Genomic DNA, 6,237 nt, shown 5'->3' on the forward strand with positions numbered 1-6,237 from the left:
TGGGGATTGAACCTAGGACCTCGTGGATGCTAAGCACGAGCTCTACCACTTGAGTTACACCCTCTCCCCAAACTGTACCCTTTAAATAGTGTAATTTATAGTACATCAGTTTGACCTCCATAAAGCAGATAGTAGAGAAATTCTTTTCATAGTTTAAAACTGGCACATCTAAGCCAACAGGGGGCGTGGTTGTGCACGGCAAGATGGGAAATGGTTTTCCTGAGTTTCGGTTTCTGTGGTTCAGTTTTCCCCCATCTTTTCTTAGATGACAGAGCTCTTATTTGCAGGCATTAAAAGAAAGTAATTAAATAATTACAGGCATAAAGACATGGGCAACTGGATGTACAAAGGTTAAATTAAAAACTGGAGCTACAGAAATATTCTTAGTGCCTGAGTACAGACTCAGCCAGAGAAAGGATGAGCCAGCAGGACTAAAGCATCTCTTCTCAGTCATGTGGGAGCTGTGTACAGGTTTCTTGGATGGCAGAGATTACAGTTGTGGCCTCCCAGAGAACAGAATTTTGTTACTTGTTTTTGTGAATAGGTCAACAAGAGGACAAATATCACACTTCTGGCCAATTGGAGAGGAGAAGGGAACAGAATTGATAAGAGGCTCTTCTGCACCACACACAGGTTTGAGGACTTTTCCTGCAGCCTGAGACACAGTGAGCCTTGGCCCCTGCCCCAAGGGGGACATCACTGTCTCCTCTGTTACCTCCTCGGCGTAATATTTGGGACAATAAGTTTCTTTTCTCCCAGTCTCTGTTTTCTCATGGGCAAAATGGAACCCATAGTCTTTGCCTTGACTGCTTGTCAGAATAAAAGCGGAAGACTCCAATTACTCAAAAGGTAAAAGGAGGTGTGAAGGTGAGATCCTCATGCAACTGCTACAATTTGGCAACAAAGGTGTCAATACACAGTTCCCTGGTTTGTGAAAAGCTGACATATCCCCTGGGCCTTCTGGGCATCTCCCAGGTAACTTGTGGCCAGTTTTGCTGATTGAGCACACTGGTAAATTACTCCTTTCTCCCACTCAAGGGCCTTTCCACCCTAGCTGTCACAACACCACCATAAGGTGGACATTATCGGCCCCATCTCACAGCTGTGTAAAAAGAGGTACAGAGAGGTTAAGTGCCTTGCCTTGGGTTTCAAGCTAATAACATAAGAAAGCTGGGACTTGAACCCAAGACTCAAACACCAATGTCTGGCCTCCTACTTTCTCTCTGCTATTGCTGAAAACTCTGGTATCTCTAGTATAACTTTGGGTGTTTTTGGTTTTGTTTTGTTGTTTTGGTGGGGAGGGAAGTAATTAGGTTTATTTATTTTTGATGGAGGTACTGGGGATTGAACCCAAGACGTCATGCATGCTAAGCACACACTCTACTCTAGTATAATAGTTATTAGTCATATGTGACTATTTAAATTAATTAAAATTAAACTAAATTAAAACTTCAGGTCCTCACCAGCCACATATCAAGTGCTCAATAGCCACGTTGTTGCTACTATATTGGACAGCACGGATGAAGAAAATTTCCACCATCACAGCAAGTTGTAAGGGACAATGCCGCCCGCCTGCTGCTGTCATGCATCAGGAAGATAACTTTGGACACTTGAAATACTTACCTTCACCTGATTCTGCCCCTCTTTTATCTTTCTTGTCTAATTCTGAATAGTCTCCCTAGTTCCCCTTCAGTCTTCTGCCTAAGCACCCAGAGGGCATGCCCGGGGCTGGCCTGCTGGCTCTGCCAGGCACCCGGCACCCAGGCAGACACACAGGTTTGTGATGACAAAGACGGATGCCGACACTTTGTCCAAGCCCAGGAGACAGCAGCCCCGAAGCAATCTGCAGTGACAGCACCAGGGTGGGAAGTGAACAGCCTGTTTCTGCAAATCTGCTATATTTTTGCCAGATCTGTCAGAAGTAGACAGAAGCAGAAGGGATAAAGGGAGAAAGTCAGACATGAAGGGGGGTGGGGAATAAACGGCAGGGCTAAAGATACCCCAAGACTTGGTGATCAAACGGTCTTCTTCCACTTCTTCCGGGCACAAAAGTTTATCCTCCGAAACCACAAAGGAGGGAGACCTTGTGTGCCGTTTCCACAGTGGGAGGAATCGAATCGTCACTCACGCTCTTAAAACACCCACTAAACATAAATTTATACAATTATACAATCCTGGATTCACTTATGTGTTAAAACTACATCCTCCTGATGATTAAGACTCTAGAATAAGACTTGGAATAAGGTGTTGCTTTAAAGGAGAAAAAAAAAAAAGTAAAAGATCAAGGCCATGGGTGACATGGGTGACCTTTCTCCTCACCTGTCCCTAACAACACTTGCTCCTTTGTCTTCATGCTGTGTTGGATAGTTAGAAGCCCCCACTTTAGTGCTCCCCCTCCCCCAGAAGTCCTTTATACCCATGGGAGAGTTATTTGAGGACAAATAAAGGTTTTGGCACTCTTTCTGACATCATACCATCTAGGCCACAAACTGTCCACCCCCTCTCAGTGTGACAAGTTCTACCCGCATTGTTTTCTGGCTGTGTTTCTCCACCTCTTTGTGTAATTTAGGAAGTAGCATCTTCAGAACATTATAAAACACCCCTTAAGTAACTCGGAGGTACTCTTTTGCAAGGCCCTGCCTCACTCATGTGAGTATTCTTTTAAAATACTGCCTCTGGATTCGAGGTCTTTAATTTGAAACTTTTATAGCTGCTTCAGCACTTCCTTCCCAGAGAGAGACTGTGGCCTTGCTCCAAACAACACTACATGTCTTCCTCTAAGTATCTGGGTTTGTTTTGGTTTCCTGCAACCCAGCTGGCACTCTCTGAACTGCTGGAGTCAAAGCCCGCTGGGAGGAAAGCGGGAATGGGCCTCTGCGGCACCATACACAGGGCCGAGGAGCTTGGAAACCACTTGGAGGAGCAGCTGGGTGAAGAGGCAGGCCTCCCTGGGATTCCGGGCCCCACCCTACCAGGACACAAATGACACTGGAAGCCTGTGCTTATAGTTTCTCAAGGGCCTGGCACTTAGCTGTTGTCCCAGTGACTCACAGGATAACTTTTCAGCCTTCAAAGTGGGTCAACAAGCTTTATTTGTCCAGAGAGCTCCCCTGGGAGGTCACTCAAAGAAAAGCAGGCTGAATGGGGATGTTTGGCCAGGTGATTCTTTTTGCTGCCTCTTAGCCTGAGGAAATATTCCCAGTATGCAGGCCAAGAATTTGGAGAATTAAAAGCTGCTAAGTATTTGGGCTGGATCAACATATACCACAGTTATTAGTTAAGAGTTAACCATACTGCTAATGGTGACTCTCGCCATTCAAGAACCAAACAGATGCCTCGGGAAGGCCCTAAATCAGGATGTCTACTTCTCATAGATAAGACAGACAGCAAGCTAAGGCGGGGAGGGTACAGCTCAATGGTAAAGTGTGTGCTTTGCACCCATGAGGCTCTGGGTTCAATCCCCAGTACCTCCATTAAAAATAAATAAATAAACCTAATTACCACCCCCCAAAAGAAGCCATAGAGAAAGATAGCAAGCTTGTGCTATGAATCATAGACGCTTCCATTAATTCTGTGTGACCTGCTCAATTTCTTTATTTATTAAGCAGTGGAGTCATCCTGGGGCAGCATTTCTCAAATCTGAGAAACCACAAGCCCCAAGAACACATCTGAAGACTAACCAATCTGAATTTTTATAACCCAGAATTAAAAGTTTCTCATAGCAGCATTGTTTCACAATGGCCAGAAAGTGGAAACAAACCAAATGTCCATCAGCTGATGAATGGATAAACCTGGGACACAGTGGGAAAATATTCAGCTGTAAAAAAGAAATGAAGGGCTGTTATGTGCTACAATATGGACCAGCCTAGGAAATATGCTAAATGAAAGAAACCAGACTCAAGAGCCACATATCGTATGATTTCATTTATACAAAATGTCCAGAATAGGCAAATCCAAAGAGAGAGAAAGTAGATTAGTGGTTGCCAAGGGTTGGGGAGGAGAGGGTATGAGGGAGGAAGAAATTTTCCTCTACCCTTCCGGGTTCTTCTGGCTGGTCTAAGAATTAAATTGACATAAGACAGATTAACAGGAGAAAATCAAAGTTTAATAACATGTACACATAGGAGAGACCCAGGAGAACTGAGTAACCCACTAAAACGGCCCCAACTTAAATACCATCCACAGCTAAAGACAAAAGACACTGAGAGTGGGGAGAGTCACCAGGAAAAGCACAGCAAACAAAGGCGGCTGTGATGCAGATTTAAACTGCTACCTTCTCCACTGAAGTTTCTAGAGATTTGGTCATCCTTTTCTTCTGGATACAAGAGGGAGATCTCCCTTACAAATGTAAATGTTTCTCACAAAAGGGCAACTCCTACTAGATCTTCAGAGCTCTTCCCTATCTGCTGTTTCTCAGAAAATAACCAGCTTAAAACAATTAAGATACCAAAGAGACAGATTTTAGAGTGGCAAACTTTGCTCCCCTACAGGAAGAATAGGTAATGACTGCCACTGGGCATGGGGATTTTTTTAGGGGTAATGAAAACGTTGTGGAATTATCTAGTGGTGATGGCTGTGAATCATCAATCTTGTGAATATACTAAAAAACCACTGAACCGTACGCTTTAAAAAGATGGATTTTAGGGTAGGTGAATTATATCTCAATTTTTTTAAGTTACATATTATTTTAGTTGATTACTGGGTACCAAGATAAACACTTTGTGGGGCACAGTAATTCCTTGTGTCCAGATTTACCTATGAGGTGGCTAGCCAGGTGATCTAAAAGGCATTTATGTCAACTTCAGATGATCACAGAAGGGTATCTAAAATTTTAAATATTCATAGGTAACTTCTAGGCCGCAAGAACTCATCAGTGGAACTCCTAAAAGTCTTTGAACCCTGCTTTCAGAAACACTGGCCCAGGTACCCTCCCAGGACTTTTTACCCTTTTGCAAGCTACAATGATGAGGATTTTTAATAAGTTGCTTTCCAAAGACAAAGGCTGGCCAGGAACAGCATAGGATTTATAGGTCCTTTGGCTAAGTCTTGGTGACGTAAACAAATTACTCCACCTATACTCCAGGTAATGGATTAAATATGTGCTCTGTAAAATTGGAAATGCATAAACCCTATCATGAGATGAAAAGGAGTTTCACGCCAGTTAATCTAACATGGAAAATCCTCTAAGGAAGGTATCCCGCTTGGGGCCTCACTTGGGTCATGGGTTGATCACCCCTAATTTAAACACTATGACCTTCTAAAAGTGGCCCCAGCAGTGGAATAAAGAAAGACGCTGCTAACTGAAGTCAGACGGGAAAGCCAATGGGAGGTTAAGTAAGCAAGGGGGCTTTCCCACGCGGTCAGTTTAGGAGTACAGGATGTGGCTCACAGCTGGCTCTTTTGTTTATTTAGTTGGAAGGCAACTGTCTCTACTCTTTGATCTTTTGTTTCCTCACCTGCCACAAAGAAAAAAAATCAGAAACTATTGTTGGGCTAACTGACATCCTTCGAAGTCCAATGACCCCCATTTCTGGGGTCTCAGATAAAGTACATTCTTTATTGGGCGTGTTTCCCCAACAAACTAATAGCCTCAGGTAATGCCTTACCTTATCAGAGTCAAACCCCAACGCCCTTCACAGACCCTAACCCTCTTACCTCACCTACAACCAATCAGAGACTCCTGTATAAGCCGATCAGGCACCTTGTGACCTGACCTTATAAAACACCCCAACAACAGGCCCTCAGTGCTCACACAGGCACCTCTGGTCTGTGTGGCTCACTGTTGTCTATGGCAGTGTACCCCTAATAAACTCCTTTTCTATTCTCTGGTAAATTATTTCACCAACCTGCATGCTACTGGCTCACTGACTGGCCGCCCCATTGTGCACGTAACTATCCCGTCTCTTGGGGTGGTTGTTCAGATGAGTTCAGTTCATCAGACTTTTACTGAGCATCTGATTTTTATGTATTAGACACTGAGCTAGTGCTGGGAGGAAACTGGAGTAGCCCCCACCTTCGGGAGCCCACAGTAGGAGGAGACTACTGTACCGAGTGTTATGGAAAGAAACTTTATGTTTAAAGGACTCTGAAAAATACTCAGTGCTAAAAAGCACGTGGTAATAATGTATGTTGATTATCCAATATGAGTCAAAAGTTGGTCTGATTCCTGGCTCTGGGTATTTCTCTAATAAGACTACTTTTTGTAGAAGTAAGCATTGAATATCACTTACCTGGGTA

Source organism: Vicugna pacos, chromosome 6 (genome assembly GCF_048564905.1).
Source record: "Vicugna pacos chromosome 6, VicPac4, whole genome shotgun sequence".
Classification (NCBI taxonomy): Eukaryota; Metazoa; Chordata; class Mammalia; order Artiodactyla; family Camelidae; genus Vicugna; species Vicugna pacos.